The sequence below is a fragment of the Pleurodeles waltl genome, chromosome 8 (genome assembly GCF_031143425.1).
Source record: "Pleurodeles waltl isolate 20211129_DDA chromosome 8, aPleWal1.hap1.20221129, whole genome shotgun sequence".
Classification (NCBI taxonomy): Eukaryota; Metazoa; Chordata; class Amphibia; order Caudata; family Salamandridae; genus Pleurodeles; species Pleurodeles waltl.
The window spans coordinates 562,869,372-562,895,511 of record NC_090447.1 but is presented as its reverse complement, the minus strand read 5'-3'; positions in this window follow the sequence as shown (position 1 = coordinate 562,895,511).

The following is a 26,140-nucleotide window of genomic DNA, read 5'->3' as shown; positions in this document are numbered from 1 at the left end:
TGTGAGATGATGTTTGTTGTGCTTTGTGATGTGTTGTGTTGGGGTGTGTTCTTTGAGGTGCATGGATGTTGCATGAGTGATGGTGTTGTGTGCCTGTGGATGCTGGTGTTGTGTTTGCTATTCTCTCTCTCTCTGCTTCTTCCAAAAATGTTGTTGTAAGGGGTTGTGGGTAATGTGGGTGTGTGTTTTATACTGGTGTGAGTGTGTGGGTGTGGTGTGTGGATGTGTATCAGGTGTGTGTATTTGGAATTGTCCAATGTGGTTGTGTTTTGTAAATGTGTGTGTATTTTGAGCGCAGCGGTGTGTACCGCCAATGGATTACCGCAGTTGAAAGACCGCTGCGTTGATTTGTGGGTCCTGATACTGTGGGCGTATTTCTGTTGGCGTGACGGTGTAGGTTTTGCTATCGCCAGTTTATCACTGACCTTTGGTGTGGCGGACTTGTTTGGTTGTCTGTATTGTGGCGGATTACGAGATGTGGGTCGTAATACCTGTAGCGGATTTCTGCCGTGGCCACAGTATCTTGGCGGCCGTCAGCACGGCTGTAAGCAGGATTTACCGCTAGGGTTTTAATGAGGGCCATAGTGTTCTGATTGGCCCAATAATCTTTTTTTTTCCCTGGGGCTAACTCGTACCTGAGGGGAGTCAGACTCCTGTGGGAGCAAGCACTCTGATTGACTGTCTGCAACATGAGGAAAATGTTGCTGGCAGCCATTACAGGACTCATGGACTTAGGCCTATATTTAAGAAAAGTTTGTGCTGCCTTTGGGCCATTTTTAATGGTGGAAAACGGGAGGGGGGAACCCTGTGTGATATTTATAGAATGGCAGTTGACAAAGTTAGTGCCAATTTCCAGTATTTTACGTCATTTTTCAGAACCGCCACTTCACCATGCCTCGTTTACCAACAATGATATGCAAGGTAGGCAGCCTTCTACCACCATATTTCAAGCCAACGGAAAAATTATGCACACCTAGGATCACCTAGAATAAATGTCGCCAACTCGGATTAGCATCAAAATTTTAACACCTGGTCAGAACAGGCATTAACATGACGCACAGGCACAAATGCATAAGGAAAATGCACAGAAGGAACTCTGGCAAATAACTGGACAACATGGATCTGTTACTGCTACGGGTCGGGACCTGAAGACGATGACAGTGACAACACCAAGCGCCAACAGCCCCACCGCAGCACCCTCAACCACCACCACTGCAGCCATAAAGGCAGAGCAGAAGGAGGGAGAGAATATTTTGCCAATGCGCATCCACCCTTGGCCTCAGGTAAGAAGAGGCCACCAGACTCTACTGGATTTCTAGGCAGCAGGATCGATAACGGTGTGGGGGACTGAGTCTGACCCACGTGTAAAGAACTCTGTCACCCTAAATCCGGTTTTTGCTCCGGCTAACTAGCAGTGCCTCATTTCTCCCATGTGGAAGGAATGATTCGGCAGCCGAGCGCATGACATCTTTGGAACTTCTCAGGGAAGTCGTGGTTACTCAGATCCAAACCAACTCTCTTATTTCCAATATGATCTCATATACAAATGACAAAGACAGTATAAGTTTTATATAATGTTTTAATAAAACGACTGTATTTTAGATATTAAGGCGTGAGCCGCAATAACCAGAACCATACAACACAGTAGGATTGAAATAGTCACCTGGAGAGTAAAACATAAGAACAAAGCTATCATATTGTCTAACAGTTTCTACTCTCCCTCTGCTTGTTCTATTTAGAGCACAGCATGTTAAGCTTCTAGCTTGCCTATTAGAATCACTGTGGAGACATCAGCCCTCATACCTGAGCAAAGACCTGTGATCTTGGTTCAGCATCTGCAACGAGGCAGTCAGCGTCTAGTTGTGGTTCCCTGGTCGGAATCTCCCTCTTGCGTGTATTGGGACAAGGAAGTGATTTTATAACTAACATGTCATCGTGATCACAAAATGTCCCTACGCAGGAATGCCAAGTCTAAACTCCTACCACGTCTATCGGCAATGTACCAGACTGTATCCTTGACTGAAGCACAGAGTAAATATGTTATGGAGAACTCCAGTGCTGAAGTAGGCAAAACAGTGTGATATGAATAAAAAACAACACCGTAGAACTGGCTATTTGAAAAATAACAGTACGAAGCCTAATAAAAAGCATGTAGAGCAAAGTGCACAGAGGCTCTAAGCTGTCAGCAAATGAATAAAATATATTCAGGGCAAAGTGTACAAAGGCCTTAAGCCTGAAGCTAAAGCGCAATGAATACGTAAAACTAACCACACTACACTACCATCTCAAACGGGAGTCCACAGTACAGCTGCTACCCCACATTGCTCCAAACATCACGGCAAGAGTGGAAAGTTCTAGAACAATACCACCCATAAAGAAGCTCCTTGCTATGCTCCACATGCTGGTCTCTGGATCATTTCAGACCCCAGCAGCACAAGTGGGTGGTATCTCACAAGCATCCTTTTCTGCTTTCCTCCCTATGGTACTGGACGCCATTATCTGCCCCGCACCCCACCACATCCGGTTCCCCGAAACCCAGCAATTGCAGCAGGAGGCAAAACAAGGATTCTACAAACTTGCTGGGTTCCCATATGTACTGGGATGCAATGGACTGCACACATATCCAATGTGTCCTCCCTGCTGCTAGGGAACACCTATTTAGGAACAGGAAACACACATACTCAATGAATGTGCAGGTCATTATGGACCATCCGTGGGATATTCACAAACATCTTCACAAAATATCCAGGCAGTGTGCATGATGCCTACATCTTCTGACTCTCAATAATAAATCAATGCTTCCAGGATTGACAATATGGCAATGGCCTACTCGTACGTAAGCTGGCATACCTAACATAACACATGCAACACATTAAACATGTTGGTCAAACAATATATATACCACAGTGCACACACATGGACAGGGAACCACAGAGGTCCATAGAACAACACATATGCCACATGCATCACTCCATTGCATTCAATACACATCACCCTCCTTTATGGCCACATGTACAAGGCCCTAGTACCACCAGTCTATCACTTTTAATGATTCTCTGGTGGGACAATGCCCTCTCTGCATTCAAAAGGTGGTGTCAAGCTACTACTTGTCTTCACATGTTGCATGGAAATTATGGCCTCTTCATACATATCACTAAGGGCCATATGTACAAACACATTTTCCCATAGACACACAATGGGTAAAACCCTTTGCTACATCTGGCCCTAAGTGTGGAATTGGTCAGCAATGGGTTTTGCATTGGACATGCCACCGTCAAACAACTTGCATTCTGGCACTACCCCGTATTTAACACAATTTTGAAACATGAGGCTGCACCAACAACTAAAGCCACCCTAGAGGTGGCATCACCATTTACCTATCAACAAAAATACATGATACTCTCATTGCGTATACTTTTTCCATGTGTGGTGCATATGCAGCACACGTTGAAATAAGACTTTGCCATAATTGGTTGTGTAGGAAGGACACCTCACAGCAGAGTAACAATCAAACCTGCAAAGCTGTCATCACTCTATCATGCTACAAGGGTGCCTGCAGTGGGCCTTGGCAACTACACTACTGTCAGCACACTGGTAGAGGTCAGAAATGCACAATAGCAAGGAGACATGGCACATATTTGCCTGTACTGGTGATGCAGGATAGTGCAGAAAAAACCCTCATGACTTGTCCTGTCCCACAGGTGTTTGTAAACTTGCAACATACATTACAATACATCTCAAACAGCTATGCCACACTGTGCATAATCTCTACATACACATATGCATGCTAGCCAGGAAATTGCCAAAAGAACTCTTTGTGCAAGGGAGGTATTCTATGTCCAAGGGGGTGGGATTCACATGCAACACACAGGGCATAACACCTGTCTCATGGCACACACCACAAAAAATAGTTACAGATTTAGCCAACATGACTCTTCTGCAAGTCTTACATAATGGGACTAAGGGATAAATATATATACAACACCACAGATATTCCGCATGGGTGAACTGTCATGCCAGAAAAAAATCCACAATCACCACGTCCCTGAGGCTCAACCTATGATTGGACAATGATAGCAGGCTACTCATCAGTGGTCCAGTGGCACTTTATATGCTAGCACAGCCCAATTGTTGCTGGTGTGCGCACAAGGTGTTTGTGGTACCCTCAGCATAGTTCACTGTGCACAGGCGACAGGCCACTGATTGTGAATAAAGTGGATGTAGCCCCCTCTGGGGATATTGAAGGGGTTGGAATCCTCAAGTTTAAATTAAGCACTGCAGTGAACAGTCAAAAGCAGAGATCCAACTGCACAATTGAAGTCCCATGCCCAATTATGTATTGTTGACTTTTAGGTTGTTGATGTCTTCCTTGCCCTACTCTGTACTAGGGACGTATAGGTTGGTGATGTCTGCCTTGCACTATTATGTACTAGGGTCTTACAGGCTGTTTGTGTTGGATTTGTCTCATCATTTGCTAGGGATTGACATGACTATGTCTATGTATGTGAGATTTGTTCCTCTGATGCATTGTTAGGTCACTGGTAGATAGTGGAACCGGGTCATATCTGCACACACAGGGTACAGAGGCTGTCATTTGCCACTGGCTTCTGTCACACTTGTTTGTGCTGGCCAGGCACACAGTTGTAGTTGTTGCCAATGTGGCTGGGATATGTACTGTCTTACACAATGTGTGTGAATATGTGTCAGGTGTTACATTGCTATAATGTTGTCTTGTACAGTATTTGACAATGTGTGATCATGCACACACATTGAAGCCAGATTGTCTAATGTATGCTTCTAGGTCAACGTTGCTGGCACAGTTTCTGCAGATTTCCCTTGGTACTCATCTTCCGTATCCTCCCCATCCCTTCATTCATGCACGTCACAGCAAGTCATACTGGTCAACTTTGCTAACAGACATTGCTTCTTCTACAGGCTAAGCAATATTTGCCATACCATTGCCATTGTTTGCAAGATGGGATGACTGGCCCCCACACGTCACTGAACACCAGCCACAACACTTGTGAAGTGTTTGAGTCAACTCCACATATTGGATATAATAGGTAAGTAAAGAAGTGTCTCAGCTGTCCTTCCCTATTTCTTTGCTCGACATGAGCACTCGCACAAAGCTGCATTCCCCAACCTTTTTGTGTGACTATGAGTCTTTTTACATTGTGTGAATATACCTGACATCTATGAGTAGAACATGCAAGTTTCAACATGTCTGTGTCTTATTGATACTTACAGTTTGTCAAAGGATTGTGACTTGTTTTGACATTGCTTGACATGAGTCTGACAGACCAAGACATTCAGGTGTTTTGTCCTCTGTATTTATCTCTCTATTTGTCATACATGTGAGTGCCACTGAGGGGTATGTTGTAAGTTGTCATCTTGGATTGTGACATTGACACTTAGACATTGATGTGTTACGTAGCAGACACAGACCTACTGTTGTTGGTACAGACTACTATTGTACTACCGACGCCAAACATCTGAACAGCAGTCTTCACATGTTTTTCCTGTTTTGCTGCTGTCAAATGTCAACCAAACACACTTGTGTGATATGTGTGTTGCAATGTACATTACTTGTACAAGAAGCTATGCCTAAATTTCAGCCACACATTTATGCAGTAGTGCATTGTGTGTAGTTGTTTGTGATGAAATTTGATACTGTCAGATGTCCCTCTAAAATACACACATGCCTCTCATGCGTCAAAGAAAATATGCATACGGGCATTTTAGACCATCACATATGAAAAATTGATGCAGCACACCTGCGCGTCTAAACTGAAAGGTTCTGTCCTGTCAGCCATCGTTCAAAAATACATGCATTGCCGCCATGCATGAAAAACAATGACGCATGTCAAAAAAATGTGACACATACACCCAGGAAGTGACGCCATTGTACTTCCTTGCTGCACACATGGAAAAGTTAACTTACTATCACTTTCTCTTTACAGTCTTGTTGTCTGTGCTTGCGAGAGGCTGTGTGGTTTTAGTGCTGGTGTGAGGAGCGGTCAGTTTTGAGTCTTTTGTGCTGTCTGTGTAGTGTCCCTAAAGTATATTTGGTTATGTATTTGTCATTTTATGCTGTTTTGACTGAGTATTGTGGGGTGTTTGTGTCTGGGTTAGATAAGTTTGTTGGGGTTAGTTGGGGATATTTATTTTTCAGTGTATTAGGTTTGCACTGGATTTGGTGTGCAACATGTCTGGGAAGGGAAGGGTAAGGAGAATGACAACTGATGAGCTGGCAGGGTTTATGTGGCTGGTCTACCACTACCACCCTAACATGGTGGCCATGGGTGGGATTGTCATCCTGGACTACAAAACGGAGGCACGGAAGCTGTGGTGGGGCAAGGTGCTTTTCCAGCTGGCATGTGTCTTTGCAATCCAGCTGACTGACCACCAGCTGCAGCACCAGTGTGCAGACCTGATCTCACGGGTACAGGACCTCCTGGATAACCTGGGAATTGAGGTTGTCAGAACTGGTGGTAAGTTTACCTTAAATGTTGCTGAATCTTAGTTTGCATATGCATGACTGAAGGCCATAGGGGTTACTTTACCATGTCATGACAAAGGTCAGGGCTGCAAGTAGTGTCTATGCCAACCGGCATCCATGAGAAGGGAAGCAATGCACCGTCAAGCTGGAGAATAGCACATTCCTGTCTTTGTACCCTATGTTACACTTGAATAATTTGAAGTGCACAAAATAAAAAGGGTACATGTTTGTCAGGCACTACTGTCCATCAGGGGCTTGCCCACTGTGTAATGTTGCCTGGTCATGTACATGTGATGACGAACTTGATGCAGGAGTGTGTAACATTTGTCCATGGTATTGTTTGTTCAACATTCACAGAGCTATGTTTCATGTCATGTTTTGCAGGTGGACCTGCCCCCTACACCACTGGTGGGGTTGCAAGATTTGCGGACCCCGATGCTGCTAGTAAGTGTTCCCTTGTATGTCTAATGTGTAGTGCAATGGTTGTTTGTGAGGTTGTATGATGTGTGCAATGCCATGTTAAAATAGCATGGGTGGCAATTAGGACACCATTATCCATCCTTGGATACTGACAATACGTCTGATGTCATGTTGAGGATGTGGAGCACAACAAATTGATGTACTGATGGCAACGTTTGCTGCAAGGGACTTGTGATTTTTGGAAAAGATATATACGCAGACAAACAGTGTTGGCAGTCAAGACATGTGGCAGAAGTACAGGCTTGAGAAAACGTATCGATATTGCCAACATGTTGGTCACAGCATGTTACTGATCTGTGTTTCACATGTAGCACACAGTAACTCTGGGCATATTAGGATTAAGGACCATGTGAAGAGGTCACTAAGGGGCTTATCAATGAGCCACTTGCACTGCCAGTGATTCACTTCTTATTAGTAAAAAAGTGATGCACTGGAAACACAAGGCTTGTACAGAAGCATCATAGTTAGTTGAGTCCACAATGAAGTTGGACGCCTTGTTCTGATGAGTGTGGTACATGTTTACAGATTTAAGCTAAATGATGTATGCAGAGGAACACACATAAGCTATCCAGCATGATGAGTGTGTCCTTGCATGGTCACATCACTGGTCAATGGGATGTGCATGGTGAATGCTTACTTGGTACTTAGGAGATGTTACAAGCTTGTGCACTGATAGTGTGCAACACTGGTTAGCCTTCATATCTAGGACATGAACAATTTCTTGAAGATGGTTGTAATGCAGATTTGCAGTAACTTTGTCCTTGATGATGTTTTTGTGAGTTGTGGTGGACAACGTGAGTTATCTGACAATGCTGTTTCTTTTGCTACTCATGCTAGCGCCACTTTTGCAGCATTAGCGTCATTTTTCTTAACAACATGTCGCTAAGGGTAGCGTCATTTTTTTTACGCTAGGCTTTTCTTAGCTCTATGGTGTACCATTTTATAAATATTGCGCACACATGAAGCTAAGGAAGGTTGTTATGAGGCGTTAAAATCTAGCGCAGTTGTGCTTCATTTTTCATAAATTTGTCCCTAAGTCCCCAATCTTGAACTTGTGAATTTTTTTTTATATAAGGTGATAGGGTAGTAATACCGTGCCCCTAGGCCCCATGGAGGGGGGCCAAGAGGGACCCACTGGGACCAAAATTGGAAACAAAATGGCGATCTTTGCCACAATCTCAATAGACTATCACAGGATCTCTAAGAAAAACAAAATGGAATCCCAGGTTGCATTCTTTAATTAAAAGGAAGGGGGTGTGCAGCTCCCCTCCTCAAGCAGTATTCAGCCCTGTGGACCCCATCCCTTGGAGCCCACTTTAGGTAATTAGGGGAGGGAGGCACACAGATCCCCTCCTAGAGCTGATTTTGGCCCCAGGACCAATTTAAATGTTCTGGGGAAGAGGGCATGCAGCCCTCCTCTCCCTGAGCTATATTCAGCCCTGGGACTCCATCCCTGGGTTCCAAAGTATTTTTTTATGGGGTTTGACTGTGTGTCCTCGCTCGCCAAACCTTTAAAAGATCCTATGAACCATATCCCCCAGGACTGTGACATTGAAAAAGAGAGAAGGAACTAAGCGACCCACCTTCCTGAGCCCTTAAAGGCCCCAGGGACCCCATCCCCGTGGCCGTCTCACTTGCTGTGTCCCTGGGAGCCCACCCCAGTGCACAGGGGTGTCCCTGCCCACACTGGCGAGTACAAGTAAACATGTTTGCTCCCGGCTGGAGGGTGCATTTTTAAATCTCCCGCCAAGCGGGAGCAAACACAAAATCTGCTCCCAGCCAGCAGAAGTTTAAAAAGTGCAGTGATGTTTGGTAAATTCTCTTTAGTGTGTTGTTGCTAAATTCTGATGTTCAATAAATTCTCTTTAGTGTGTAGTCTCCAGGGTCGGAGTGGATTAGGGGTAGCTCTGATTGTAAGTGATGAAAAGCTAATAAGATTGTGGTCTGTCGAAATCATGGGTGAAGGGGGGTCCCACGGTGATGTTATTAATGTTGGTGAAGGGCCTAGGTACGTACTTTACAATATGCACGTAGAGTAACATATGAAAAGACGGCCATGTACACACGAACGCATGTACAGCCACAAATGCACATACAAGGAAGTGAGGGCTGATGGAGAGATAGGATTGGCAGACTGTAAAGGAAAGTCAAGGACAACCTGATACACAGGTCTACAAATGAATTATCGGAGGCTGATACATAAAACCATCTCCCATGCTGGCACGCATACACTCCTACGTAACACAGATTCAGTTAGCACACATGTAGTGTCACATAGAGTGAGGAGTCAAAAACAAGGATAAATTAAGTTTTACGTTCACTTTATATTTGGACTTTTTACTAAAAAATGAACTTTATGTCGAAGAAAGACTGTTAAGTGCCTTCCTACGTCCATGCACTCCACTTGAGTGCTCAGTGGCCCCGGTGGCACCTCTTGTAGCGGGTTCAAAGACAGTACTTTGTCTGGTACTGCAATGCCTAGGATCCATCACAGGGGCTGTGAGACTGCTGAGGCTAGAGAGCTCCTCACTATCCCCACCACCCAGTTTGCTGTTTGTAGCACTCCATGCTGTCTGCATTGTCTCCAAAACATTGGTTGTTTGCACCAATCCTTGTGCAACGTCCCGACTGCAATGTGCCATCTCCACTTGTATGCCCACAGCACATTGTGATATCAAGGCAGTTGAGGTGGAAATCCAATTGACAGATCTGCAGAACCTATCCAACCTGCCCATCAATTGGTGATGGCGCCTACGGTCGCTGACATGCTCCTGCTGAATCACAGTGCAGAGTTCCCTAATGGCGTTTGTCATCTCCTTTGTGTTTTCTGCTGCTGTTTGCTGTCCCTCATGCAGCTTGCACGTTTTCATTAAGAGACTCTAACTGCTTGTGCGTTACTCCCATGTTGTCATTGTGAGACTCAAACTGCCTGTACATTGCGCCCATGTTTTGATCGATTGACACCAACTGCATGTGCATTGACCTCATGTGTTTACATTGCAGGCGCTGCACTTTCAGCATGGAAGCTTCAAGGCACACATTATTACTACCGTTACCTTTGCTTATGCTGGGTGTGCCTGAAGTGTCAATGTCAGTGACACCACTGACAGCTTCAGGAAGCAGAGTCAACTCCACCATGTCTTCCATTGGTGTGGACGGTGTCTGGGTGTGTGGTCCTCCTCCGGTGCTCCTTGCCTCCTTTAGTCTGCTGGCTACCCTCTCTTTGGCATGGGAATGCAAGTCGTACCATTGCTTGCGTATCTCCTCAATGGAGCGCTGCGCAACACCCACTGCGCATATTTTGGTCTGGATGTCTGACGACAGATTCCTCTTCTCACTTTCAGGTACCTAGAGTGAGTTCTTCCCAAAAAGTTTGTCGTGGATCCTGACCACCTCCTCAGTGAGCACCTCCAATTCCTGCTCACTGAATTTGAGCTTGCGCTTCCTGTCACCTTTCCCCTTCACATTCCCATCAGTGGCCATGTTCCTGTTTGGTCCTGGCTGGCTCACAAGGCTGCCTTCCTGGTGCTGGCCTGTATCTCTCTGCCTGCTCCTGTGGGTGTGGCTTCTGGAAACAGCATGGGCTGGCTCACTTCTTGTGTGTGATGTCATCAGGCTGTTCCGGTTTGCCATTTTCGCAATTTGGGGATTTTCAAATACCAATTTGCTATTTTTTGGGATTCGTTTTTTGCAACTCGCAAATTGCGTTTGCGAATTTTAAGAAATCGCTATTACCGACTTCCAGTTTTCATACATCCCATTTTGCATTTCTAAAATAGCATTTTCTTAAAATTCGCTATTTGAGAAATGCAAACCGGGAGCTTGATACATCTGGCCCCTACTTCTTTAAGCTCTTTGGAAATTCCTAAAGTTGTACATTTGCCCAAATTCCAACACAATTGATTATGATTACGTTTTTGTGACTTTCTTGAAGAATGAGGCCCCCCAATTTATATTCATACTGCCCATAAGGTAGCTCATAGTTTATTTGCACTGTGTTGTCATTATTTTGTTTTAAATTATTGGCAGGCATTAAATATGCTTTACTGACTAAAGCTTCAAATACATATTTAGAGTTGCACAATAACTAGTTCAGAAAAAAAATCAAGTTGCCCTTTTTTAGTACATTTTATTTTGAAAGCAATCACCAATCTTCCCTTTGCACTTATGATTGCATTGCACATAATCATGTAGCATTAAAAATATCCTGAAATTGTTACATTTTGCTAACATGTGTACATGTTTTCATACTGGACCCATTATCTGTAATGCAAGCTGAGCTCATTGCATTACCTTGGAGTACTCATGGTCATGTTCTAGGCGATGGGCTTCAGGAAATTCACACTCCTGAGTTCTCATGCTGGAATGTTTCTCACTGGTTTTCTCTCCTTCTATTGTTCTACATTTTCCTTCTGTTAGATCCAGCTTTTAATATGCTGTCCGGAACTCAATAAAATGTAAACAAGCATTGGCAAAGCCATTGGGCGTCACACTGATTAGCAGACTATTCGCTTTGTGAAGACTTCTTTTGTGATGTTTTTTTCAAAATGTTAATTTTAGAAAAATTGCCGGGTCCTCATCAATCTTTAAAAAAAAGTGTTGAAAAGCAAAGATATTTTTGGGTTTTGAAAAAGCAGTCACTGAAATAGTCCTTGGCACTCAAGAAAGTAACTTCGCGCGGGGATGCACTCCATGTGAAAGGGCAGAATGCCATTACTTACAGGGAAGTTGGCCAATCGCTGATGCGGGCTGACACTGTGACTGCTGTAGTGTGCGGAAGAAAACTTTGAATGACGATAAAAGACCAAAAATGAAGAGGGCTCTCTGAAAGCCCTTATAAATACACTATAAGTAGAGTTTAAGTTAAATCACAAAGTTTTGGACTAACGGCAGACCTAAAAATAATATGAAAGACCAAATGTCAATCTACAGTTAATAAAAATAATAAGTTCCACAATATTTTTTAAGTATTGGACTTGTGGATAGGTTTCACATGAGTTTTGCAACAGGGAACAATCGGCAAATCGGCTGCAGAGTCTTGATATTACTTAAAACAATTATTCAAGGCTGGACCCCTCTATTTTTAAAACAGCAAAAAAAGAACGTAGCATATGACTTTGAAGATACAGGGTTATATCTATTACTCTGTACCATTACTGTGTGGAACTGAGTGCCATGGATGCAATGAGCATGAAGGAGAGAGACAAAAGGAAAAGAGGTTGCCTATAGTAGAACATATCATCAATAGTGTAATTATCCACATAACAGGGTCGGTCCCCAAGGCGGTAACACACAAGCCTCAAGGTGGGACAAATAAAAAGCATTTACCTACTACATCATGGGATTTTGAAAGGCAGGTCCAGGAACGGATGAAAGTGAGGGGTATGAGGTGGGCATGGTGCAAGCCCACAGATAGGTAACAACACATCAGAAAGCACTGCTGCGACACTCGACCTAAAAAGGCAGAGCAGCTCAGCAGCCCCCCAAAGCCTTAAGTGGAAAGTTGTACAGCACCCACTTCCTTTCCTCCACCCTCCTGAGCTCATATAATGGTGTAAAGGCCTACAACTAGGGTTCAGCTCGCAAATCATTTATGACCGGTGCTATTTCATGTCGTGGCTGTAAGATAAGTTGCTTGCTCCTAACACCTTTTACAGCCATAATATGAAAACAGTATTCTATAGGTAGTTCTATGTGGGAGAAATGTTTGTGTGCATTTCTTGTGTGGAATTTTGTTGGAGTGATTATGTGTTTTTTTTTGTGTTTATGTGGTTCATTATTGCAATATGATTTTTGTTATGTTGCACTGCTATTGTTGTGTTGCATTCTGTTTTGGCTATTTTGCTGTGATATCCTGTTTTGCCTTCATTCCGTTTTAATTTGCTTTGTGCATTATTTTTTATATTCACTTGTTTACTTCAGTTATCTCAACAATTGCTGCTATATGTGCAGTCAAAGCTAGCACGTGCCTTAAAAGCTGATGAGCTATCATGTATCACTAGGGGTGGGGGGATGTTAAAAACACTGGTCTAGCTCTTCAACAACTTAAGATGCCAATCAGCCCAACTTTGTGACAGAAACAATGTCATTCATTAGTGCTTTGAGTGCTAACTTTGTGACACGACCCTCCGGCTTCCCTTGAATTGTGGGGGTCCAGTGATGGTCCTGTGCCTCTGGATGCTGCAAAGGGTTGAGGCATTGAAAGGGGCTCAGCTTCGAAATTCGCCTCTACTGCTGTTGCAAACTCGACATCGCCTGGCGAGTCCAGACAAACAATTGTCTCCAGCTGCCTTCTGTTACTGTCTGGTATATGTGTGTGCACCCTTTACAAACTACAAAAAAAAAAAAACCAGTATGGCCACACTGGACTGGTGTTCAACTGTTGGACTGAAAGAGCCACTGCAGAAACATGCAGTCACTCTGACGTGTGCCCTTTCCGGGCCTTGCCTGTGTGAGTCTCGGTCTTCAAATGAAGGACTGTTCATGATGTGTTGAATACATATTGCAATAAGCCAAATAGTCATTCTTTAACTCAGTTTTCAATAGCTTAAATCCTACCTTAAATGAGTTAGAGCTATTAGCGTTATAGACACCTAACCAGACAGTTGACATAAGTGAACCGATTTAAAACACCTTGCCATGAGCGTGAAGGAGACACACAAAAGGAAAAATAAGTTTGCTCGCAGTCAAACATATCAACAAAAGTGCAATTAGCCATGTAACAGGATCGATGTCCAAGGTGGTAACCATACCGCCCCAAGGAGGGACAACGTTAAGCATTTACCAATGATAATGAAGGATTTTTGAAGGGCAAGCCCATGAACGAACGATAGTGATGGGCATGAGTTTGCCGTGGTTAAAAGTCCAACTAGCTAAGAACAAATAGGAAAAGCAGCGCTTGCATGCTGCTATGCTCAACCTAAAAAAGGAGCTAAGTGGTAGTGAAGACGACCTATACGTTTTAAAGGCAGAGAAAATTAGGTAAAATGATAGAAGGGAGCAAAAGGGGAAAAGGCAGCTGGGGAGGGTTTATAGGATGGGAACAATCGTTTATGGGCTGGAGAACGTTAGAAATGGGGTTTCTAGTTGGCAGCCAGTTTACACTCTGTCCAAGTAGGGACACGCACTCTAGTCAGGGCAAGGGGGACACCTAGCTCAGATAACCCCTGCTCACCCCCTTGATAGCTTGGAGTGAGCAGTCAGGCTTATCTCAGAAGCAATGTGTAAAGCATTTGCACATAATACACAGTAATACAGTGAAAACACCACAAAAGGACACTACAACAGTTTTAGAAAAATAGCCAATATTTATCTGTGTAAAAGAATCCAAGATACAATAATAAATGTATGAATTTTGCAAGAATTAACTTAAAAATACAGTTCCTGTTGTTGGTAGTCCGAAGGCGGCGTTACGACGCAGGGCGGGCCCAGTGCGGCACCCACGGGACATGGTGCAGACAGGGGCATCTGTTGACAATGCTGGACTTGATGGTGCTGATGGCGGTGGACTGGGGCTACGGTGCGAGATGGACGGTGCTTTGCGTGCCTCACATGCAGTGTTCTCAGGTCACGTGCAGGCAGCGGCGTCATGGACAAGGTTGTGTTGTTTCTTTTCTGTTGTAGCACAAAACACACAGTCCCCAGTGCTGTAGGCAGATGAATCTGAAGTCTTTGATATCCCTGAGACTTCCAACAGGAGGCAAGCTCTACTTCAAGCCCTTGGAGAAACTTCACAAGCAGGACACACAACAAAGTCCAGTCTCTGTCCTCTTTAAGTCAGAAGCAGCAACTGCAGGCCAATGTAGCAAAGCACACACAGCAAAGGGGCAGAACTGTGATTAAACATTATTTAGAGGAAGTCCCCATGTTAGCCTATGGGAGAGATAGGCCTTGCAATATGAATTTGGCAGTATTTCTCTATCAGGACATGTAAAACACCCCAACACATGTCCTACCTTTTAAATACACTTCACCCTGCAAATGGGGCTACTTAGGGCCTATCTTATGGGTGACTTTGATATAGTAAAAGGGGAAGGATTGGGCCTGGCAAGCGGGTGCACTTGCCAGGTCGAAAAGGCAGTGCAAGCCTACACACACAGCACTGCAGTGGCAGGTCTGAGACATGTTTATTGGGCTACTCCTGTGGGTGGCACAATCAGTGCTGCAGGCCCACTAGTAGCATTTGATTTACTGGCCCTAGGCACACATAATGCACTTTACTAGGGAGGTACTGGTAAATCAAATATGCCAATCGTGGATAAATCATTCATCAATACAATTTACACAGGAAGCACTTGCACTTTAGCACTGGTCTGCAGTGGTAAAGTGTACAGAGACAATAAAGCAGCAAAACAGATCTGAAAAAAAAGGAGGAAGAAGGCAAAAGGATTGAGGATAACCCTGCAAAAAAATGCAATTTTCAACAGAGAAATTAGTAAAAGTAAAAAAAAGGAGACAAGTATGACTGTACAAGATGCACATGTATTAAGCTAAAGGAAGGGGGGTATAAGAGGAAATTTAGCAAGGGGAGAGGGTGTAGGATCACGGAAGTAGCAAAAGTAAACTTTTAAAAAGCATTAAAGCGGATGGAAGATGTATTGGCATTAAAAAGGGAATGGTAGGTAAAAGAACAGAATGGAGTAAAATTGGAAAGGTAACAGGGGGGGCGGTATTATTTACGGCTAAACACATGGGTTAGGGGTAGTAGTCAAAGTAACAGAAAGATTGAAGCGGGAGAGTACAAGTGTGTTAAAAATAAAAGGAAGGGAAGGTGAGGTGAGGGTTATTAGCGGCGAAACCCGTTAGTAAAAGGGAGTGTCAAGTGGGACTGAAGGTCCTTCTAAACAATAAAATAATAAAGAAACAAATATGTCTTCGAATGGTTTTCTCCAGCTTGGTTTCGCCAGACTGCAGAAAAACATTGATAATATAGAAAAACATGTCAAACAAGGTTTTACGAGCAAAATTGTTTCAATGTGTATTTCGTTAGAAACACATACAGCAACATCCGAATGATGCGGACCATGACAATGAATAGTGACTTTATGATTGTTCAGACTTTATATTCCCTCAAAATATTTCTCACTGGTGCTCCACATCTTTAGTGCATAGGCTTTACAATTACTTCAGGCTGGCGATCGTAGCCATAATATATCTGTCATATAGGATTTTCGATGCTATTCAAGGTTCTTTATTTTTAGGGTACTAAGGCCCATATTTATACTTTTTGACGCAAAACTGCGCCAACGCAGTTTTGCGTCAAAAAAATTAGCGCCGGCTAACGCCATTCTGAAGCGCCATGTGGGCGCCATATTTATTGAATGACGTTAGCCGGCGTTAGCCGGCGGTGCTGTCTGGTGTGCGTTAAAAAAAACGACGTACACCAGGCAGCGCCGGCGTAGGGGGAAAATGGCGTATGGGCATCCAGAAATGGTGCAAGTCAGGCTGAGGCAAAAAAAGCGCCACAACCCGATTTGCGCCATTTTTGAATGACGCCCATCCCCCATTGAAATGACTCCTGTCTTAGCAAAGACAGGAGTCATGCCCCCTTGCCCAATGGCCATGCCCAGGGGACTTCTGTCCCCTGGGCATGGTCATTGGGCATAGTGGCATGTAGGGGGGCACAAATCAGGCCCCCCTATGCCACAAAAAAAAAAAAAAAAAATACCTACCTGGACTTACCTTAATGTCCCTGGGGTGGGTCCCTCCATCCTTGGGTGTCCTCCTGGGGTGGGCAAGGGTGGCAGGGGGTGTCCCTGGGGGCAGGGGTGGGCACCTCTGGGCTCATTCTGAGCCCACAGGTCCCTTAACGCCTGCCCTGACCCAGGCGCTAAAATCCGGCGCAAATGCAGGTTTTTTAGACCCGCCCACTCCCGGGCGTCATTTTTGCCCGGGAGTATAAATCCGACGCAATAGCATCGGAGTCATTTTTTAACACGGGAACGCCTACCTTGCATATCATTAACGCAAGGAAGGTGTTCAAGCAAAAAAATGACGCTAACTCCATGAACTTTGGCGCTAGACGAGTCTAACGCCAAAGTATAAATATGGAGTTAGTTTTGCGTCGAATTTGCGTCTAAAAAAACGACGCAAATTCGGCGCAAACGGAGTATAAATATGCCCCTTTATGTCTTAAAGGCAATTGCCATGACTGTGGTTTCCTCCAATGTACAGAACTTATCATAATGGGAGCAGAGGTCGTCTCTAAGAGGATGGACTACCATCCAGCATGGTGGCAGATGTTGAGTCCTCTGCCAACCGGACAAGTGTTACTCAGTCCTTCAGGAGCTAAATCAGGTTCCAAGTGTTCCTCAAACAATAAGAATATGTAGTTATTAAATTGTCAAGGTCTATGCACAGCAGGTCTACTTCTCTCACATGCGTTTGCCAAATATTCGGCTAACCACACAACTCAATAAGGCCCTGATTTATACTTTTTGGTGCAAAACTGCACCATCGCAGTTTTGCGTCAAAAAAATTAGCGCCGGCTAACGCCATTCTGATGCGCCATGCGGGCGCCGTATTTATTGAATGACGTTAGCCGGCGTTAGCCGCCGGCGCTGTCTGGTGTGCGTTAAAAAAAACGACGTACACCAGGCAGCGCCGGCGTAGGGGGAAAATGGCGTCTGGGTGTCCAGAAATGGTGCAAGTCAGGCTGAGGCAAAAAAAGCGCCACAACCCGATTTGCGCCATTTTTTAACGACGCCCATCCCCCATTGAAATGACTCCTGTCTTAGCAAAGACAGGAGTCATGCCCCCTTGCCCAATGGCCATGCCCAGGGGACTTCTGTCCCCTGGGCATGGTCATTGGGCATAGTGGCATGTAGGGGGGCACAAATCAGGCCCCCCTATGCCACAAAAAATAAATTAAAAAAAATACCTACCTGGACTTACCTTAATGTCCCTGGGGTGGGTCCCTCCATCCTTGGGTGTCCTCCTGGGGTGGGCAAGGGTGGCAGGGGGTGTCCCTGGGGGCAGGGCTGGGCACCTCTGGGCTCATTCTGAGCCCACACGTCCCTTAACGCCTGCCCTGACCCAGGCGCAAAAATCCGGCGCAAATGCGGGTTTTTTAGACCCGCCCACTCCCGGGCGTCATTTTTGCCCGGGAGTATAAATCCGACGCAATAGCATCGGAGTCATTTTTTAAGACGGGAACGCCTACCTTGCATATCATTAACGCAAGGAAGGTGTTCACGCAAAAAAATTACGCTAACTCCATGAACTTTGGCGCTAGACGAGTCTAACGCCAAAGTATAAATATGGAGTTAGTTTTGCGTCGAATTTGCGTCGAAAAAAACGACGCAAATTCGGCGCAAACGGAGTATAAATATGCCCCTTTATGTCTTAAAGACAATTGCCATAACTGTGGTTTCCTCCAATGTACAGAACTTATCATAATGGGAGCAGAGGTCGTCTCTAAGAGGATGGACTACCATCCAGCATGGTGGCAGATGTTGAGTCCTCTGCCAACCGGACGAGTGTTACTCAGTCCTTCAGGAGCTAAATCAAGTTCCAAGTGTTCCTCAAACAATAAGAATATGTAGTTATTAAATTGTCAAGGTCTATGCACAGCAGGTCTACTCCTCTCACATGCGTTTGCCAAATATTCGGGCTAACCACACAACTCAATAAGGCCCTGATTTATACTTTTTGGTGCAAAACTGCACAATCGCAGTTTTGCACCAAAAAGTTTAGCACCGGCTTGCACCATTTCTGTGCATTAGCCGGGCACCATATTTATGGAATGGTGCAAGCCGGTGCAAAGGGCAGGCTAGTGTAAAAAAAAGACGACGTTAGTCAGGTGAGGCTGGTGGTATGGAGGAAGGGGTTTTTTCACCAAAAAATGATGTTAGGCAGGTTAGAGTAAAAAAATGACTTTAACCTGCCTAGAGTCATTTTCTAATGCAAAACCATCCATACCACATGACTCCTATCTTAGAAAAGACAGGAGTCATGCCCACCACCCCAATGGCCAGCACAGGGGACCAGGGTCCCCTGGGCATGGCCGTTGCACCCTGTGCCATGTATGGGGGCCCATTTCAGGGCCCCCTTCGGCACTTTAAAAAATAAAATAAAATACTTACCTTTACCTACCTGGGATGGGGTCCCCCATCCTCCGCTGTCTCTCTGGTGTGGTTGGGGGTGTCCCTGTGGCTTATTCCATGGTGTTCCATCAGCACCAGCTTGCACCATTTCTGTGCACCAGCCCGGCACCATATTTATGGAATGGTGCAAGCCGGTGCAAAGGGTAGGCTAGCGGCAAAAAAAATGACTTTAGTCAGGTTGAGCTGGTCATAGAGTCATTTTTTTCGGAGGAACGCCTACCTTGCATCTCATTAAGGCAAGGTAGGTTTCCACTTCCAAAAAATGACTTTAACTTCATAAATGTGGCGCTAAACGGGTCTAGTGCCAAAGTATAAATATGGAGTTAGTTTTGCACCGAATTAGAGTTTAAAAACATGACGCTAATTAGGTGCAAACAGACTATAAGTATGCCCCTAAGTGTGCAAAAATAGCTGTAACCCACAAAGGATGGTAACACATTTGCTAGGTATGTGTTTAGTGTTAGCTTGCAATGCAAGTGTTTTGCACAAACTAATTGAATGTGTATTAATATTATGGATAACTTCACAGGTTTCTTGAAAGGTGAATAAAACCAGTGGATGTTTTTGGTAGGGGATGTTGGCAGGCATCAAAACATTCTTGTACATTGGCCTCTTAAGATTAAGGTTTGAGTATCTACATGTTACTTGTGGATTGCTAATGTAAACCACCCATGAAAGTTTGCAAAGTCTGTATTAATGTATCATATTTTGCACAACATTGCCATTAGATAGCAAATTCATATTGAATAACTTGGTGATGAAAAAGCTGATAATAATGAGGCTATTGTGAACTCCTGCAGGAAACCTTGCTCTCTGCTGGAACAAGCCAGCTAAATTAAATTATACCAAACTTGACATGAGCCTAGAACTTTATTCAGAGAAATACCTTTCCATGTTTTGGTGAAAATCCATTCAATAATTTTTGGGAAATTTGTGTTACAAGGTGTCAGACAGGCTTCAAAGGGTGAATGAGAAGGGGATCTGTTAGACCCTGCATTCTTCAGGTGGTCTAACCCGATCTTTTGCCTTTTACCTCCTGTTTCATTGCTGTACCTGTTTGTTGGCCTTTGCACTCTGAGCATTTTACCACTGCTAACCAGTGCTAAGTGCATATACGTCTCGCCTAAACATGGTAACATTGGGGAATCCACAATTGGCATATTAAAATTACTTATAGGATCCTTGTAAAGTGGTATACCATATACCCAGGGCCTGTAACTTAAATGCTACGAGTGGGCCCGCAGTACTGAATGTGCCACCCACTCAAGTAGCCCCATAAACATATCTCAGGCCTACCACTTCAGAGTCTGTGTGCAGTTCACTACCACTTTAACTTGGCCTTTAAAACCTCCAGCCAAGCCTTAAACTCCCCTTTCCTTATATATAAGTCACACCAAAGGTAGGCCCTAAGGAACCCATAGAGCACGGTGCCATGTAGATAAAAGGCAGAACATGTACTTCAAGTTTTACATGCCCTGGTAATGAAAAACCCTCAAAGTCACTTTTCATTATGATGAGGCCTGCTCCTCTCATAGGTCGGCCTTGAGAATTACTTAAAGTACTTTTAAGCCATAATTGCTGATCAGAGAGGGGTAGCTGCATCATGTTTGGTATCATTGGACTGGTAATGATAAATCCTCTTTACTGGTAAAGTCGGATTTAGCCTTATAATTTTAGATAGTCTAGAGGCAGGGCTAAGCTGAAAGGTGGACCTGTGCATTTCATAAAGATTAGTTGAAGCTGTCCTACACATCAAAGGCATTATGGGGTATAAGTACTAGGTCTCTGACCCCCCTAAAAGTAGTACACCACTAGACCTGAAAAGACCTGGAGTAAAAACAGCCGTGCTGTAAGGATTGCCAATCTGCCAGAACTGGCTGCTCCCAGGGACTGCTTCCCTGCTTTGTTGTGCCACCATGCTGCCTGCTGATCTTTGCCCTGCTAAATGACTACAAAACTACCAGTCACTCCAGGCAGACTCCAAGGGCTTGTTGGCTTGCCTCCTGTTCTTCACGAGGTCCCAGGGACATCAAAGACCTTGCTCTGAGCACGTCTCCCATCAGCCGTGGTGTACAAACTCATCCTGACTGACAAGTGTCTCCTTGTTGGAGCACCTTGGACTGCCGCACATCTTTCTGCAATCAGCACAGCGTGTGTCCATAAGGCTGGGACCCAACCAGAGAGGAGGAAACCTCCTGCTCTTACAATGAGTGCTGCGTGGCCGACCCACAGTGCATTCGATTGGGAACTGCCTCAGGTCTGAACACATGGCATGAGGGGGAGGAACAATGTAAAGTACCCTCGGCTGCAACAGTCACATTCCCACAGGCATGGAGGGATTTGGGGGCCGGATCATCCTGCAGGAGCATCCTGCTTTGTTGGCAGTAATCACTTCTGTACATCCTGTGCAGCCTTTCCTCCTACCATGCTTGTGACAACACCAAGAACTACAGCTCACTCACCAAGCTCCTGCAGCAGCATTGGCCGCGGGCTAGACGGCCTTTCTTCTCATCTCATCTTTACCCTCACAAAGTGGTGTACAAGTTGTTGCATCCTTGCAACCTGAAGAAGCATTTCTCCCCACCACTCGCATTCTCATGACAACCGACCGCTCTCCGGAGTGAAGCACAGTTGATAATTTTACTGTATCATTTCTGAAAGATGCGCAAGTACATCTCAGTCTTCCCGGCATTGTTTAAACCGAGTAACTTATCTAAAACACTGCCAAAGAGTGAACAGTAATACTTATACGAATTGTGTTTTCATTGTTTTGATCATATTTTTATCAGATAAAACTAGGGGGCATATTTATACTGCCCTAGCGCCACCTTGTGCCACATTAACGTTGTTATTTTCTACGTTAATATTGCCCAATATTGCGAATTCCCCACGCCGTATCATTGCGTCACTCTGTAACCCTTTGTGCTACATTATGCCTGAGTCAGGCATAATGTATGCAAAGGGGTCATTCCCCCGTTAGAGGCTCCAGAAAAATGGCTTCAGAAAATCGATGAGATTTCTTTGTGCCATTTTTTACGGCACTTTTAATGCCTGCTAAAGAGTAGGTGTTAAAAGGGGGTTCCATTCTTTAGATTGGGGCCCTATGTACTCTACAGGAGTAGCACCAATATTTTGGTGCTACTCCTGCAAAGTACATCAAGAGCGTCATGAGAAATGACACTATTGCCCCCCCACCCTGCGGCATGGTGCGCCATATCTTAAATACGGCACACGCATGGTAGTGGTAGGGGTGTGCTAATGAGAGCAGAGAAAGTGGTGCTGCACTCGGTGCAGTGCCACTCTCCATAAATCTGCCCCTAGATATTTTTCTAAACCCGTGTGGAGCCCTTTTGTGGTGTTATCCTTGCTGTATGTGTGTGTTGCACAAACACTTTATACATTGCCTAATAAATTAAGCCTGACTGCTCTGTGTCAATCTACCAGAAGGTGAGCACAGATAAATTTAAGGAGTGTGACTTACTTACCCTGACAAGGACTGTGGTCCCTACTTGGACAGGCTGCAAACCTCTGCCAACTAGAGACCCAATTTCTAACAGGACTCTTTCATATCTTGATCATCAATTAATGAATCCTTTAAGGATTCGATAGTTGAAAGCTCTAAGGATTGTACATTCGTTACATAAACAAAGAAGAGAGAGAACTGTTCCCATCTGTTTCAGTGAAGAATTTGCAAATCCATATGGATTCAAGTATTAGGTGATCTGATTCGATGGAAGCTCCTGGATATTTATGTTGCTGCAGCCATTACAAGATGTTAGGCCTGAAGCCTTTCTCCTGAAAAATAAATTGAGTGACTCGTCACAGTCTTTACCAGATGAAGTTTTCCACTATGGTTATACAAAAAATATGAGGGACAGGGAATTTATTAACGGGTCCAGTGTACAGCCTCCCTAAGTTCGATGCAAATCAGAAAAAGTACACTGTTCCACAAAAAAGGTCAAAAGTCAGGAAGGCATTTTTAAATTTAGAAGCTAGAACCCTCACACATCTATTGGATGTCATGCTTCATCATCAGGATATTTACTTTCTACTCCCCTTTGTTTTTAATATTGACCAATATCTGTCACAACTAATACATTTGTTACTGTGAGGCTCTCAAGCTTTTTTATAAAAAACATTCTCCAGCTCCCTTTCTGTTCACATAGATCTGAATACATTCCTACTGTCCTCTTGACGGCACACATTTCAAAAGATCTCTGGCAAAGAACCCCCTTGTGTGGCCTGTCAGACATTGCAGCGCCAGTCCGACGAGGAGCAGACCCGATGATGAAGCATGACATCCAATAGATGTGTGCATTGGAAGGACAGCAGAAGAACACTAATGAAATTGAATCAATCAGTATGCGTTGTCGGCAGGCGAGACCTAAAAAAAGAGGGGAAGCTGAATTGTTTCTGTTTGGTTAGGTGGAGGAAGATACACAGGGACCAATTACAAGATTGTCTGTTGGACCGCCAGACAGCCATGTTGGCAGCCCCAAAAAGACCATTGTGCGGTGGTCCACTGACCGCCGTATTATGAATTATACAGACAGGACCACTGTCTGCCAAGCAAAAAAGGCAGACCGCCAGCGGTGCGGTGGCTTGTAATTAGGCAGTCAGACCTGCAGTGCCATCAACACCCTAGCCAACCACCAAGCATATTACAAACACATAGTAGCCGAGGTAGTCTCCTCCCGGTGGTCAGCCAGTGGTGGTTGACCACTGCGGTTCACGTTCAGCAAAGTAACAGACAACTGCATATTGGATGAATTAAAAAAAACACAGCTGACACACATTGGCCAAGTGGACACACCTGCAAAGGACACTATAAAACACACCCCTTCACAGACCACAATTCTTTGCATTTCCACTGCAGGACAGACCACACATCTTGTTGTTCATTTTTTGTGATAAGACAGCCCTTTTTCCCCATACCATTTAATACCCTTTACACACATTCTCTATTTGTGTTTCCCCATATTCACTTGTCTTTAGTTAGTCACTGTCACCCCCTTTAATTTCCAGTCATGTTACAGGCCAAAAACCATGTTTTTCAGAGAATTAATTGAGAGTCATGGTGGATGAAATCATTAGATTAGACCCACAATTGTTTTCGAGCCAAGTCCAGCACACTTCTTTCAGTAGGAAAATGGAAATGTGGGACTTAATAGTTGACAGAGTGAATGCTGTAGGCATCACCCTGCGCACCAAGGAGGACATCAGGAAGAGGTGGAACGACCTTAGGGAAAAGGTGCGTTCCCTGGACTCCAAGCACCAGTTACAGGCCAAGAAGACTGGTGGTGGCTCTCCCAGTGCCCCATTCCAACTTTCTCCCTGGGAGGAGAAGGTCTCGGCCATCCTACATCCTGAGTGCTTGACAGAAATACTTGAGAGAGTGGAGTCTGATAAGTTACAACACAAAAACTCTCACAAAAATTGAGGGGCATATTTATACTCTGTCTGCGCCGAATGTGCGTCAAAAAGTTTGACGCATATTCAGCGCAAACCTTGCCCCATATTTACACTTTGACGCCCGAGCCCAGACGTCAAAATCCCACCGCGTCCGTCATTTTTTGGATGTGGCAACCCGCCTTGCGATAATCATATGCAAGGTAGGCATTCCCGTCCAAAAAATGACTTAAACGGCCGTGCGGCGGAGCCGGAAAATGATGCACAGCCCGATTTACGTCAAAAATTAACGCTAGGGTCAGGGCAGGCGTTAAAATGGGGCAAACACACCTGTATTTAATCAGAACACACAGAAGCAACAGCAGAGCAGCAAAAGGGAGACATGGAGGTGCTTCTCATCCAGCGTGCAAGCAGACGCAGAGCCCAGCAACAACAACAGCGGCTACCACAACACCAGCAGGGACCCCAAAGGCAGCGCAGAAGGCAGGAGAGAAAAATCTGCACCAGAACAACCCTTCAAGGCCTCAGGGAACATGACATCATCCAGAGGTACAGGTTGAACTGGCAGACCATTCAGCAGCTGCTGCGAAACATAGAGCCACAGTTGGCACCCACCTTGCTGACACCCGCACCATCCCAACAGAAACCAAGCTGCTAGCTGTACTTCACATGTTGGCAAGTGGCTCCTTTCAAACAACTGGTGCCCTGGTTGCCGGAATATCACAGCCATCATTCTCTGCCTTCTTGCCCAAAGTACTGGGTGCCATCCTTGGACTCACACCCCGCCACATCTGCTTCCCAAACACACTGCAGAAGCAGCAGGAGACAAAACAGGGGTTTTACCTCATTAGTGGCTTCCCACATGTCCTTGGTGCCATCGACTGCACACATGTACGCCTTGTGCCACCTGTTGCAACTGAACACCTCTACCGCAACAGGAAGCACACACATTCCATCAATGTGCAGGCCATTGTCGATCACCAAGGACTGATCACCAACATCGTGGCAAAATATCCTGGGAGTGTCCATGACTCATTCATCTTCCGTCACTCTTCCATCAACCAGCACTTCTAGGATGGACGGTATGGCAATGGACTAATTGTTGGTAAGTACAAAAACCTACTTATATACACACTGCACAGCAACCCTCTAGGACACACAACACATACACCACAACAGCAACAAGCGGACAGCAACACACTGAGGTCGTGATACCGCTAGCCATGTTTCATAGGTCAGCATTGAACCTGTCACACATCTGAAATTAGTGTACAGTCAAATGTTAAAACGTCAATGATCACAACGTTTAGAGAGGTTTGCCTGTTTGTCACCTTGCAAAATGTAAGCTCACTGATGTTTAAATTAATACATTGCATAAGTCTAAAGGATTGGGATGTCCAGGGTACATTGATGCTAACGTGTTAACAACACTGTCAAAATGAATCTGTGTATGGAGCTATCATCTCACCCCCAGTGAAGACACAGGGACACCTGTATCACAAGTCACAATGCTAGGGAGTGCACACTGTACTGCAAATCCCAAAACATACTGCTGACAACCGGTCGGCAGGCAAACACTCGTTCAGCCAAGGAAACAACCCAATGCAGATGCTACATCCTACAAGCCTAGGAAGGAACACAAAAATAC